The 15360-nt window shown below is 36.9% G+C and overlaps 1 protein-coding gene across 9 annotated transcripts in view; it reads right to left on the reverse strand.

Annotated features, from left to right (window-relative positions):
* Positions 1–15360, reverse strand: part of LOC116448143 — a 192386-nt gene that overhangs the window by 156930 nt on the left and 20096 nt on the right. The window contains exon 2 of one of the 9 annotated variants that reach the window (XR_004241823.1): positions 5221–5368. The exons of 7 other annotated variants lie outside the window; for them this stretch is intronic. The gene's annotated coding sequence lies outside the window, so the exon portion shown is untranslated. The remainder of the gene's footprint in view (positions 1–5220; positions 5369–15360) is intronic. One more of the 9 variants, XR_004241822.1, reaches the window with a different exon arrangement.

Genomic DNA, 15360 nt, shown 5'->3' on the forward strand with positions numbered 1-15360 from the left:
TACTCTGTGGGGAAAATGCAGGAGGTTTTGAAGAAATATATTTTTCAATAAGTTTTTTTGGGAAGGCCTTTTGTGTGAGGAGAGTGAAAAAAGCCCCCTTGCTGCCCTAGAAGGGTTGATGGCCTGGTGTTTTGGTGTGCCTCCGGAATGTCAGAGCTTTGTTGTTGTTGGAGAAGGGCCTGGAAACCGGAGTTTTTGATACTTTGTGTGAAAGTCTCAATGATCAGACTATCTATCTGCAAAGGATCGTGCTGCCTACTTTTTCTCCTCCTCTTTCTTTTATCATAAGGTCCTTTTCCCAAAAGAAAATTAAAATAACTTAGACATACCTCTCTTTAGTCTAATAATAAAATTTCAAACATCTCTGTATCTCTCTGAGGAAGGAATATTTTCTTAACTAGTCTTAACAGTAATGCATAGATCTATTGTTCATGTTGTCTAGTAAAGAAAAAATATAATAATGATATAGTTTTCTCCTAGTAATGAAACTGAAGAAACTGTATGTGTATTTAAAGAAAATGCTGTGGCTGAAGAGCTCTGGAGCAATGGAAAATTCTTGGTTTTATTCCACTGAGAATTGCAGAGAAACATCTTGCTGTCTGTGCACTTGTACTTATTTATGCATAACGAAAACTAGAGCAAATGTTGACAATGTGAGGTCTTCTTTAAAAAATATAAAACCAAACAGAAGTAAACAAGTTTGAGGGGGAAAAAAAAAGTCCTTTTCATAAAGTCAACATGACTCTCTATGGAAGAATATAAAATAATCAATCTGATGTGCCTGAATCTCTTTTCCATTCATACAAAAACATGAAAAACCCAAGCTGCTCTGACTATTACATCATCTCTTTTGAAGTACAAATGCTAATTGAAATCAGTCAAATGTCTTTCTAAAAGCATGTGTGCTAAGATGCTACAGATCATTTTTTTTTCTTATGTACTTGAATACAGGTATATCTGATTTTCCCTAAAGCTTCTATTAGTGGGGGAGGAAAGGTGGTGCTCCCATGAGCCTCATTTTTAGTACTTCATGTTTTAATGTTTACCACTTAAATGTGGTTTTGAATGTGTTTCTGAATCATTACTTTGCAAAAAGAAACAGACGCTGCTATCTCCAGCTGAGTTTCCACCTTGCTTAGAGATTGGTGCTTTTCTCCTTTATTCTTTGGAAAAGATAATTTTTAATTAGATTCTGCTTTCCAGATAAGCTGCTCTTCACTTTTAATTCAAGGGAACAAGAGGTACCCATTGGTGTATGTTTGATCTCTTTGAAATACTTGTCTGCTCTGTCATTCAGATGTTTGTTGGATGGACTTTAAAGTATGCTTTGGATGCTGTTTAGAAAAATCTAGTGCCCCGTAAGTGCTGTACACGATAAAAGCAAGTGATGCTCAGGATCTATTGTGTGTGGGTTGCTGCAAACTGCTTTTTCTCTTAGTGCTTTTAGCTTGCTGACCTGCAGAAAAGCTTGTCTCCATGTTTTATTCCTGTTATTGATGTGAAAGTCTTTGTTTCAAGTATATTTTAATTTTGCTTTGACCTGTATTTATAGTTTTTAGTGCTGCCTGTTTAACACATGTGCAAACTGCTGCACTGAGTTCCTGCAGATGTTGTGAACCAGTATGACTTTTATAACTGCCTCTATGATGTTCAGTCATGGAAGCCTTGATTTAGCGAGAAGACACCATGTTCAGTCATAGATGTCTTCAAGTGTCCTGACCTAGACCTGAAAAAACCAGTATGGTATTTTCTTGCACTATCTGTGTGCTGAGCTGTCTGGGATGGTTTACTTTTGTGGCTTTAAACACATTAGGTAAAGTTTGGAGCCATCTAGTAATTGCATGTTCCAAGTTCCTTTTTGCATCTACAGCAGTCCTGTTAATGTTGCCTTTTTTAAAACTCTTTGTTGGTAAATATCATCAGATACTATTTACTGTTACAAATGTCATCAGGCTTTTGTACTCTAGATTTCTGCCCTGGAAAAGTCCATGAGATTAACACAGTACTACCATCTGACTGACTTCTGAGTTTACGTTTGCTGGGGGTTTTAGCAAGCTGTTAACTACAAGTATGGTGGTTTTTACATCCTGATTTGGGGGGAATTTTGCTTATCAGATCACTTCTGTTTTCCCAATTCCCTTTGTGTAGAAACTTGCCCTAAAAGAGAGCCATCTCTGACTACATTTTGTTTATTAGGATTTCAAAATGCCTGAAAATCTGAAAATAATTTTAGAAAGAGTATTCCACTGTTGAAATAGTGGCCATGACGGTATCATTTTTCATCTGTATTTTGATATAATCATTTCATGTATTTAACAAACCATAATTTTAATTATTTTCAAGATAAATTTCAGAAAGACAAACCTTAAACAGACTCATATTGATGCATTTATCTGGGAGTGAAGTCACATGTCAGCACTGTATCATAGCCTGTGTCTGCTTGTGCCTGGAGGGGGGAGTTAAACTGTAGGGGGTAACCTTTCACATGAGTGTGCTATGCAGTGTTTGCAGGACTTAACATTTTCTTTGTATATGTTTCAGCTGGGTTTTTTCTCCTTGCTCAGGAAAATAGCATTTTCTGTGATATATCCTAGACCTTGGTCATTCCTCCCATCTCTACTATCAAAGCATCATATCATAGGTGTAATAATAAGACTTTTCTTTCTTTTTATGGTAGTTTCTAAGTAATGCTGCCCAGTTTGTCAAGTCAGATATGCAACCAACATTGTACACAGTGGTTTTGTAGAAAGCGGGATTGAAAGGGAAATAATTAAATCAGCTCTGCTGGTCAAGACTTGCAATGAGGTGTTTTCTGGGGGAAAGAATTCTAACAGTAAAGTCAGGACCCATTAGTCCTATTCTCTGTGCTGGTTCACAGCATTCTTTGTCCCTTTCTTAAGGGCCACAAAAAACCTTGGCTGCTGGCCCTTCCAGTTTGGGGTGGGGGGAATTAGAAATATAAAGGTTTAGTATTCGCTCTTTAAAACTGATATTCTTAGCTCTTTTCCTTGCTAAGGTAGAATGAAAACCATAAACTATTGGTAAATGTCAACTAACTGCTAGACTTGAAAGAACCAGCAGCTGCTTTCTGCTTATGAAGCAGAGAAACTGTGTGGGAGGAGATGTTAAGAACCTCAAATACCCACTATAACAGAGGGGCGGGGGAGAGACTGTACTGAATATGGGGTTTAACCTTTAGAATTCTTTTTCTGTTCTCTCATGCTCTTAGACTTGTAGGAAAATGCAAAATGGCAATTGATTTGTTTCAGGTAAAGGCATCAGACAAAGGCCCCATGCCACCAAAAACTAATTTCTGATAAAATATGGAGTATTTAGCTTGCCTGTATCAATTTTGTGTCTGTTAAAGATTTATGGTATGAATCTCATAAACAGTTTTCAAATGTATTTAATGAATAATTGTTTGCAAAGGGCTTAAGTGTGCCTCAAATCAGATGCAATGTTTCAATGCAGCAACATTATTAACAGCATCGTTAGTGTAGGACTGAAATGGCAACACTTAAAAATGCATCTACCACAAACCTGAAATGATGAGTTTGTCTTGAATACAAATAAACATAGAGGAAATAGACTGAGAGGTATCCATTCACGATGTATAAAATAAGATCAAAAATAAGCCACAAGTTTGTTAATATAAATTGAGACAAATTCTAGCTCAGCAACACTGACCTAAAAGCTGTTTATTCTTCTTTTAATGGAAAGTCCATATCTGCTGTTCAGAAAAGACACAGGGCTTGTTCTGTGATTTTTTTGGGGGGTTTTTTAAGTAACTTACTTATACAGTAATTAATAGATCCTTCATCACTTTCTGATATGGAAAAATATGTATAGCCTCATTAGCTCATGGCACAACTATTTTTAACCCTTTTAAGAATATTGGTGCAAAACAATGTTTTTCATCTCATCTAGAGACTAGAAAATGTAGAAAGAAAAAGGGCTGGATTATTTTTCTTTTTTCCCTGAAAATAGTCAATTACAAGACACTTAATAAATGTATCTGGAACGCGTGGTAGTAATCTGTCTTTTATAATTGGAGACCTTTCTGTACCTAGATGCTGATTGTACTGGGCAGATGAAACAGCTCTCAAGGAATGATAAATATTGTTCAGTATGGGAAGATTGTTTTTACATGAACTCTCATATGCAAAAAAAAAAGAACAGAACTTCAACTCTGTTATTTCACCTGCTCTCCTTTTACACATGTCCTTTCTTGTGTGCTAACTACTCCCACTATGGAACACTTGTCTACAGTCCTGGGAATTACTATTAACTCCCTAAGATGGGGGGTGGGAAACTACAACTGGTGAACAAGGGCTGGAAGGGTACCAGCTGGAGGATATTTGTGACAGATCAGAATAACAGGAAGAGAGAGTAAGAAAGAAATGGTCAGCACTTTTGGCTTTTTAAAAGTGGGGTGCAGATGACTTGCTGTTATGTTTTTGCAATGTCTTGTTTCCAGACTGCTGGCTTAGTCAGCCACATCTTTAATTTGCCCAGTTTATAACAGCTGCTTTGGCTGCTACCACAGAAAGAGAAATTATAATTTCCAAGCCTTCATTTCATCCCTCTTACCTATAATCCTCAAGTTCCAGTCTGTCTGACCACTTGACTAGGCTTTTTAATTAACAGATCTTCTTGGGGGCCCTTAAATGTGTTTTGCATATACAGGAGCACTAAACAGCCTTGGAAACTCTTGATGAGATGAAAAAAATCCTGCTGGGAATATAAAATGGCACATAGTGCCTAGAATAATGATTTCCATAATTGAAATTTTCATGTGCTGTATTAAAAGGCATCATTTACCTGGGGTCCTGTTCTTTTGAAAAGAAAAATGTTTTAGTTTCAAAAACTTGTCTGTTTAACTCTATCTCTGAATGGTTTTGTTGATTCCTCAGAAGGCGGCTTATGGGTTTGGCAAAAAACCACAAAGCTGAAGATGAAAACTAGCATTGGAAGATTTCTGCGCAGTCTGTGATTCAGATGTACTTGATTTGCTCAAATGAGGCAGGTGGTGGAGTTCTGTAATGATCTTTACTTCGTACCTGAGACCACTGATCATTTGGCTGAAGGTGGCACATTGTTAATGATGTGTTAATAAACAACATAATTTGGAAAGGTAGACTCTTTGATAGAAGGTAATAGCCCTCACTGCTGCTAGTACCTTAATGTAATCGAAGAAAACATCTTGTTTTAATCATTTACTAATTGAATGGCACAGCAACTAGTCTCTGGGATGTACCTTAGAGACCCGATTGTGTTTCATCGACTTCTGGGGAACAGACACAGATGATGGTGGTCAAATTGCCCTCAGTTCCCATCATTGCTGGTCTGCAACTCTGTGGTGATTTGTCTAGAAGACAAAGAAATAAAGGATTTTGTTTGGTAGTTTAGGATATGTCCAATAGATCAGTCAATAACTGATCTTGACATTCCCCAAGGAAAAATCACTAGTGTCACTATAAAGGTCTTAGTGGTTGTGTACGATCTGTACTAACTTTTTCTTTGGATTTTCAGATAAAATAGGTTTTGCTTCAAGCTAGCTCTAAATGAAATTAAATTATTCCGAATATTAAGCTGTGACACAATGCTGTCAATAAGTCTTATATTTTCAATGGTTTAAACATCATAAATAGTTACATCAGTGGTATTTTTTCCATGCTGTTCTGACTTGTTCTTCATGTAAGATCATTCAGACATATAAAACAATAAAAAAAATTCCAGAAAATGAGCTCTGGGATTATTTTTCAGAGCTACAGACAAGTGTTGGTAAGATCAGTTTCTGAAAAATCAAATACTAAACCTGTGTGTTGGGTTTTTTTATAGTGTAATTCTGAATTAATTTCCTTACATAAAATTGATCCTGCATAACTACTGAAATGCAGGTCTAGGTAATAGTCTGATCTTTACTGGTGACATGCCAGTCCTAATGAAACCTGCACCAGTCCTAATGAAACCTGCACCACTCCTGCATTTTTTCACTAGCTCTGAATATTATTCCAGTCTCAGCCTGTGATATTCAAAAGCACAAGGAGCTACATAAATGCCTTGCCTCATCCCTGAAGTGCAGTGAGTTAGGTGATGGGATTCTCAGAGCCTTCTAAATTCTTGGCATTCAGGAAAGAAAATGCCAGGGCTCAAGTAACAAATACTTGAATTGCTTCTCAGAGCCACTTTATTAAATTGGACTCCTTTAAACAAGTTTAGTACCAAGTAAGTATGGCATATAAGATCTAAAAATATTTTTTTCAAATCTGTACTTTTCAGTTGTCTAATGGTTACTTTTTGAAGAACTTGTGGCCTTACACAATACCGTAATTATATAGCATATTCTCAAAAAACCTGGTGTCTAGTATTAACCTTCATGTGGTTTCGTGGAAGACATTTTGAGTATTTTGGATCCATCTTGTTTGGCTATGCTGTCTCTATTATGATTAATAGAGGAACATGCATGTTTGAATTCTTCAAATAGCTTTGGAAAATCTCACACTTTTAATTTGTCTATTTTATAGGACAAGAAAAAAGCCCCATCACCCCTCAGGGAATTAAAGTACAATGCTTTAATTACACAATGCCCATTAACGTTAATAAATTTTATGCTAAAGACTTATGTACCAGTGCCAAGTAAAACATAAGTCTCCTTTTTCAAGCCCCGTGCCACACACTACCTGGACATGTGGCCATTAAAATGAGCTCAGTTGCAATGACAGACATTAGACAAAGATGCAAGATTTCATTTTGACTTCCAACAGCTTCTATAGGTTGAAATACTGCTAATATTTGATTTTTGAGTGATCTTTAGAAGTATTCAGATTGAACAGTGTTAGGTGAATGACAGAACATACGTGAAATCAAAAGATAATGTTTTTCACTGCTGCACTCTTTCTATAATCTGATATAACTTGAGCTTTCTCTGTAAAGATTATTTGTAATGATATGCTGAAGAATGAGTTTACCGGATAAAGCATGTTTGCAACTATTCATAAATCTTGTTTCTTATTTCATTCTCTGCTCTGTTTCTCTTACCTAAGTCATTAACTGCAGCCCATTTATTTAAAATATAGCTCTGCTGTTAACAATTCTAGAATTTGACCTCAGAACTAAATCTCCTTTTCTCTTGGAATATTCCTGGAAATCAGGCAATCATATTACTCTTGATCTATGTGTACAAGTTGCAGCAGTTCTGCTTTCGGGGTGGGTGGGGTAGAAGAAGAGTTTGGGATTCAGTCTTTGAGAATTTGAAGTGAGGGGAATGTACCAGTAAATGGATCAGACTGGGAGATGCAGACTTATTTCATCTCTGAAGTCAGACAACATCTAGGATCTCTTTGTACTAACAAAATGCAAATGTAATGGTGGTGTGGTCTGGTTGAGAATGGAGACCAAATGGACACAGCTATACATGAGGAAGATGGTATTTAGGAGGGACTGAGTGATGCTTGAATGGTAAAATGCATAAAAACCCCTAAAACCATTTAGATACTGACTGGCTATGAAGTGTTAGAATATGCCTAGACTTAGCAAGTGGGAGGATAATGGGAGCAGCCAAAGGAATGTGAGGAAATTTAATGAAAAATAAACGTGGATTTGTAACTAAATGTGTAATGTTCAAGGTTTTTTCTGATGTTCCTGGTACTTCAGCTCAGGTGTAACACGGAGAACAGGGTTGGGTTTTGGTTTTTGGGGTTTTTTTGGTTGATTTGTTGTTGTTGGTTTTTTTTTGTTTGTTTTGTTTTGTTTTTTTTTTTTTTAAGTAAATTACTCTGGACCATCCTGATCCCTGTGTAACAATCAGTGTTGATATCCTGAAGGGGATTTGTTAGTTAGTCAAAGGACTACCAGTCTTTCTTTCCTAAGTCTATTGTCAGAGCAGTCTTTGGGAACAGACAAGGGGAAGAGAGAGTAAGGGCTGTGAGGCAGCACCTGGGTTCAGAGTGAGAACTGTGCCACGTCCTCATGGGCTGAAGGAACAGGAATACGAGGGTGAGCCCAGCAGAGAGCTGGCCTCTCTGCCCATGGTGTTTCCTGCAAGCCAGAGGGTCCTGGCTTCTTAGAGTGCTCTCAGCAGTCATGTTTTATCCTCAATCAGAAACCTGTGGATGCAGGGCATTAAATCACATTTTTAGAATGATTATTATGTAAAGATTTCTATGTTCTGTTTATATTGCATTAGTGTTCTGCTGAAAGACTGGAAGACTTTGGCTGAATTTGAGTGCCTTTGTAGAAGCAGCCTCCCATAAGACAAAGAAAAGGTACATTACAAGCAGAGAGTTTGTAAGAATGCTACATGTTGATGAGCACTAATTATCAGAGCTGGGAGCATTTTGAAAACCTTTCTGATGACTAAAACTCCATTTTACACCTCTACTTCCTAAATTGCTAGGCTGGTGGGAGCTTATGTTATTTTTAATGGTAGCTTCTTTTGCCACTGAGTCCTAAAGGACTGGAATCAAAAGAGTAGTTTATAATCTTATATGTTGTCCTGAATACCCCTTTTATTTTTAAATTAGCAAGAATCTTGAATTGTCCCAAATCTTCCCACTGTCAATTGGACTTTCCCCCAGCTTTCTGACTAGTTTCGAAGAGAAATCATGTTGCTTTTCTTCCTTCTCTGCCTGCCTGTGCTCACCTCACAGCTGCCCTTCCTGCTCAGAGGCAGACCTGTTCCAGCTCAGTGAGGAGTGCCAGTCACGACAGTTTAACAACCCAAAAGTAGTAAACTTGTTATGAAAAGCTTGAAAACTTGGATATGCCTAGGTGCCAGGCTTTTAAACTCATTGCAACTTTATTAATGACACCCTGGGGGAAGCATCTTTTAGTAGTTAACATAGTCGAACAGATTGGAGCTAAAAAGCTGGATTTACTTTGTCTTGGTTGTGTGTGTACTACGGCATTATCAGGAAATGATTTAGAGCAACGCCAGTGAACTCTTAGCTTTGACCGTGTTAAACTGAAGGTTCTCCATGACTGAAAATTTTTCTGACTTTATGGGAGCTTCCCCCTCCTATCCCCTGTAGCTCTTTGTAGTTTAAAAAGCACTGTGTGTTAAATAGCATTTGTTGAGCTTAGTCAAGAAGCAAATATGATTTCACTTTTTCTTAAAACATTCGTTCCTGCTTTGCTTTTGAGATTACACATGTGCCAGTGTGCTATTCTTCTCCCTAGCAGTTTCTACATGAAATTTATTTTCCCTGAAAAAATTGAATCTTTGTGTCTTTGTCTCCTCACTAGCTTTCAGGCATGTTTTGGCAGGGACTCTGACTGTCGAGGCACTGAAGGAGGGGCCTTGCATTCATTTGTCAGCTTTTCTTGCATCTGTAATTTTTGCCCACTCAGCAGTACTGGTGGGGCTTAAAAAAGGGGGAGAACTTGCAGTTGTTGAAAGTCAAACTCTTGAAATAATTGCCAGACTGTAACAGTTTGGGAAAGAGGTGTGTGTGAGAGAAACAACAAATGCTTTGGCTAGAACCAGCTTTAGCTTTAAGGTTTTAGCAACTGTCCATTTCATGTAATTGCATGCCTTTTCCCCATATATCTTTATAGGCAATGGTACTCTGTTTTTATAGATTTGTTCATTATGTGTTGATAAACTGGCTTTTCTTAATGATGACAAAAATAATTTCACTGGTGTTTAAGACCTGGTTGTTTCTGACCAACAGTTTAATTTAAAATGTTCAAGTCTTCTCTAACTTTTGTTCTAATCCTCTACTGCAGTCTTCCTTCGCAAGCTGAGTGCTTCTATCTCCTCATGTAACGTAACCAAACAAATTAGTTAATTTTTTTTATTATTAGAAGACAGATCCCTTCATACTAAGGAAAGCATTTTTCCTCTTCAGCTTTTTATGGAATATTAACGTTGATCTCTCCTCCTCGTTTCAGTAGGCTATTTAAGCTCAGGGCTCATACTGTGAGCTGTTAATTAATCAGTGTGACAGATGAAGAAAGTATCCAACTATGAAAGGAAACCTTACTTCAGTGACTAACAATAAGGATGTGAGCCTGAGTGATTTAAAGGATTTTTTTTTTTTTTTTTTTTGTGAGTGTGTGATAAGGAGTCTTAAGCTGTTTGAGGTAACGATGGGGGTTTTTTTGCTCAGATTGTGTCTCCGCACAAACATTAAAGGGCTCGTCAATATTTTGTCTTGAAAAGTCTAGACAGGAGTTAAAAGAGCCTCTCCTACAGTTTGAAGAGATCCTGTTTCCCATAATTAATAACAGGAAGCAAGTAAATAAGGCTTTACTGACAAATGAAACTGCAACAGTAACATGTACCTAGAAACATTAGATCCTAGCTGAGAAATGCAGCTGAGGTCTGTTGGTTTTAGCGTACAGGAAAAAATTGCTGTAGAGGCACATTAGAGCTTTGCTCATGTCTAATTCGGTTATGTGATAGCAGACTAAAAGTCAAAAAGTAATGATAATGCATTTTAATTGAGAGTGATTCGTGACCTTTGTTTACATCTGTGTTACAATCCAAGAACCCTTCCCTTGTCATTATTTGAAATTCTTTGAACTCAAAAGGAGATTTTCGTGTTTATTTAAAAGCTACCAGAAGGCATTTCAGACATTTCCTGGAACAAACTGTATATATGTATTTTAGGAAGATAAGAAATGAAAGGAAACTTGAGGAAAAGCTTTCAATTTTCTTCCTTTTTGAAGATTGTATTTTCCCTTCAAAGATACCCTCTCAGAAAAGAGTTGGAAACTCTTCTCTCCCCCTCTCCAATTCCTCTTGTTAAAATCAGTTAAACAACAAAAGGGGAGTTAGACCCTCATCTCTTCTGTACCACTGTAAAACCAGAGCAGTGCTATTTATCTCACTGAGCTGTTAAGTTCATTTCAGTAACTCCACATTGCACAGACAAAAATTCAGTCTTGCCCTTGCCTGCCATACCTCTGATTTCTTTGGTGTTTTGGGTTACACTGGAAGGGGGAGGTTGGAGGGGCAGGAGAAGGAGGAGGTTTCTGTCTGTGTGGCTGGGGGATTGGTTGTTTTCCTAGGGAGCAGCAATGGCTGAATGCAATATTCAGAAGCACTGGGAAGCACATTTAACGTTGTGTTTGTGCTGGACCTTAAGTCTGGGCTTGTTGAATTATGGGTTCATCTTCTGGCATGCTGACTATATGATACAACTGTGTGATACAGACTGTTTGTCATCTTCGTGCTGACCTTGAAAAGAGAAGAAAAGTGGATTTGTTTCACTGATTCTTAGATACACTGGACAGTAAATTCCTGCTTTAGCTATTTAATTTACGGTTAACTACTAAATTTTTTCTGCTGTAGGTGAGCTGTTGGGCTTTCTGCTAAAAATGACAAGATAGGACAAAATAAGCTTGTTTATAGAGCTAATGTTTTTTCCTTTTCTGTATATTTTAGAAGATTAACAGCCATTGCTCCACAGAAGTATAGTGATGAATACTAAATAGTCCACCATAAGGCATTTTGGAAGGAATTCAGTAAATTCAAAGATACCCCAACATTGTATTCCGTAACTTTTTCCACTGACTGCAGCTTATACTATGAAAGGCAACAGACTATATCCCAAAAGAGGACTATGCTATTTACAACACCTTGTCAGGTCAAAATGTTTCCTGGCAGGTATTCTTTTATTGTTGACTGATTAAGTGAGATACTTGAGCACATGCACCTAACCTTAAGCATAGACTTATCCCATTCCCCTCAATGAATTTATATGTTTTCACAGTTCATTATTGGTCTTCTGTTATCTTCTAAATGCCTTTCCCTCCCCTGCTAAGTACTGAGTTCTGTCACCTTGAGTCATGCATGCCAATATCTAGCTAGACTTATAGCTTTTAAATGAGACAACCTCTGGAATGTGGTGCTACTTGACACAAGCACTTGGCTTCTTACTGAAAATAAATAGCTCAAATGTCACTTCAAATGCCTATTGCAACAGGAAAAAGTCAGAGACAACTGTTGAAGGTGCATTTTCCGGGTACCTATAAGGTATTAGATCAAGTTTTTTCCCTAACCCAGAATTGTAATAACTCATGAGTTCCCAATGAAATTTATTGTGGAAACATAAACATTTTCTTTAATACATAAAATTTTTTTCACCAGCAAAGCTGTGAATAAAATTGCATTACTTTGTCATTTATTTTGGACCTTTGAAAATCATGTGTCTAAATTGTGCAGCGTGTAGGGTTAGAAGTTTTTCTAATTATAAAGGAAACAATATACAAGTCTCTTTAACACCAAACTTGGGTATCTTCAGTTTTATGCCCCAGAAAGCATCCTTATATTGAGCCTGATCTTTGTACTCAGTTTTTGATGTAGGTTTGCATTAAATAAAAGGTGGAAATTTCCACGTTTAGGGTGCTTCTTTTAGAAAGAAAGGTGATCCATCAGTGAACAGTTTGGATTCTTTGAATTGTCAGATTATATATTACCAGTGCTGTGTGCACTGGTACATGTAGGTTGTTTAAATGCATATTTCAGAGAGATTAATGACTATAGTAAATAGTAGACTAATGTAAAGTAAGGTTCCTGATATAATCTTAGTTCAATCTAAAAGGTGCTGACATGAAAAGCTATAGTCTTAACAGGACTAGGTATTGGTGGCAAAATTTTGCTCTCTTTAATCTTATAGTACATAATTTCCAAGTGAAACTCTTGATAACCAGTAGTTTCCAGGATATTATCTAGATTTCCTGTTTATTTTATGTGGCATTGTAAGTATCATCTTGTGCCTTTTTCCAGAAGAATGAAGACTCTTTATAACAGCGTATTATCTAAACCCTACTCAAAGTCGCAAGGTTCAAAGTAACTGGAGATACCCTGATCATACCTCGCTTTTTAACACAATATTTCTTTTTGTTCTCTAGGATTTTAATTAATTTTAGTGTTCTTTTCTTTGTGCTTGTGACTGAACCTGGTTCATCCCTTCTCCACCATTTTTAAATATTGTCTAAGGGTAAAGATGTATTTCTGATTCAACAGAAGGCTCCTTATAAGAAACCTAACTAGAAGAAAGTAAAGGAAAATTAATTTTCATTCAACTTAAAATATTAAAGTTTCTAATTGCATTCCAGACTATTATTTAAGTATGCTAAGAATCCATTTTTCTGGTGCTTCACATTTAGTGTAGGAAGTCTTTTGAAAATCCCTGTAATTCACAGAAGTTGGGAAGTTCTGCTTATTTCTTTTAAGCAATAAACTTACTTTGGCATATGATTTAAAAAAAATATTCCTAGTCATCCTTCTTTTAAATTAAATAATGATTGTATAGGTGAAAATACTGCAAATTACTGTGAAGGTGTTAAAGTAGAGGCAAGCAGGTGGATTAAGACTTATAGAATTTGCCCCAAAGTTCCTTTTAGCATAACTGCTATTGGCTGCCTCTTGGAAAGTTTGCCCTACTGTGTGCAAAAGCTCTCCAGGCTGTCAGGGTGTAGAACAGAAGTGAAATAGAAAAGCTGTTCTGAACAGCAATCAGGCAACAAAATCCAGGGATAGCCAATAGGATATGTGAGTTCAGGCATTTAATTTTCAAAAATGTTGCCTTTAGATATTCAATTAAAAAAGAGGTTTAGACTTTCCATTTTTCCTTTGTAAAACAGGGAACAGAAGATACCTGCTAACATTAGAAAAGATCTTTGAAAGGGACAGGCACTTATCGTTGCCTTTATTTCAGCAGAAAGAGCTGAGTGATGCTGTAGATTGGAGAGGGATCCTGGCTCTCTCAAGTCTTTATGTCATTCATCCTACAAGGGGTTCAGAAGGAGGGGAAATGCCCTCAGAGTCCTTACTGTGCTCTGTAATCAGAGGAAGAGATAGTAGAGTTGCATCCTTTTTTGGCAGCAGAGGAGTAAGGGAATACCTGCTGCTATTATTTCTTGATGTCCTAGTTTAAGTTCAGACTCACTAAATCAATGTGCCTCATGTTCTCACTCCCTTAAATACAGCTACCTGTATTTCTTTGAACAGCCAGGAGATAGGAATGTGAGAGAATGAAACAGGATTTTTATTTGTTTTCTTAAATGTTTTCATAAAGGTTTTTGTAACTGCCTTGGGCTGCACCTTTCCAGAAGTATTATTTCTCCCATGTGACCTAAATGTAATGTGACCAGTTAAATAAATGGATTTTGTGGTTTTTTATAATAAAGCATATAGGGATATAGAATAAAAGTCAATGATACTTTTCTCTTCCACTGCTTTTTGCCTGAAAGGAGATAATTTTCCATTCTCACACAAAACAAATACTAATCTCCTTTGTAAGTATCCACTGCTTATTCTTTTTTTACTTTCTTACAGTTCTCATTTTTTACTAGACTATATTACTGACATAGGTGTGGTAGAAGCCTTCATTTATGGTATGGGAAAGGAGTCTTGTTAAACAACTTTTACACTTTTTTTTGACAGGCTCTACACAGTACTTTTTCCCTGAAGTCACTATGGGAAGTGGGACACATATGGCAAACTTTTTTCATAAGTATATAATATGTCAAATAATATTTTGGTGTATGCAGTGAGCCTTGGTTTAAGTAGCATGGCATACAATACCTCATTTTACTAATTAAATTAACATATATAGACATTAACATTTAAATGCTTCTTGCCTGCAAGTTAGGGCAGGTCGTACTTGTCAAAGTTTCTTCTCCATCTTGTTTCACTTTTAGAGTTTCGATCTGCTTTTCACCTGCAGTAAGGTCATAGTTGGGACATTCTGGGGGGGTCTACTGTGGTTCTGGCTGGTTGGAAGAATTTGCCCTTTCGTTTGTCCCTCCACCACCAGTTGCACCGATAAAGGCAGCAGAGCAGTGCATGGCCTGGGTGGTGTTGCTGCTGTGCAGGTACTACAGCCTGGCTACTGGTGTTGGCTCATTGGAGAGGTTTCAACAGTACATTTTAATTCTTTTCAACTAGGAGAAAAACTTTTAAATAACTCTTTATCCAGTGGAAACCTTTTGCCTCATGATGCTGAGTTCTGCCCTTGAAGAAGAGTGCTTTGACTCTGCATTTTGAGATCTTCTAGACAAAATTTCTCTCTGCAAAGACAAGCAGTACTTAGTGAACTGAGACCTTTTTGTTCCTTTCGTTACTCTTTTTGATTGACTGTTAAAACCATTTTTTCTCTTAATCACTAAAAGATGCAGAATTACATATTCATTTCTTAGGAAGTGTTAAACTGATCTTTCTGCCTTAAAACATGTAGAGAACCTTCTGTAAAAATTTATGTAAAGAAAAAAATCAACAGCCTAAAGCAACAGAATGATTTGAAGTATATAGAGTAGTGTGCATTAATGTTTTACTGGTGTTTGGCACTGTTTTTTGGAGAGGTTTTTGTGGGGTGTTTTTTTTGTCGTTTTTGTTTGTTTTAATCT

Source organism: Corvus moneduloides, chromosome 9 (genome assembly GCF_009650955.1).
Source record: "Corvus moneduloides isolate bCorMon1 chromosome 9, bCorMon1.pri, whole genome shotgun sequence".
Classification (NCBI taxonomy): domain Eukaryota; kingdom Metazoa; phylum Chordata; class Aves; order Passeriformes; family Corvidae; genus Corvus; species Corvus moneduloides.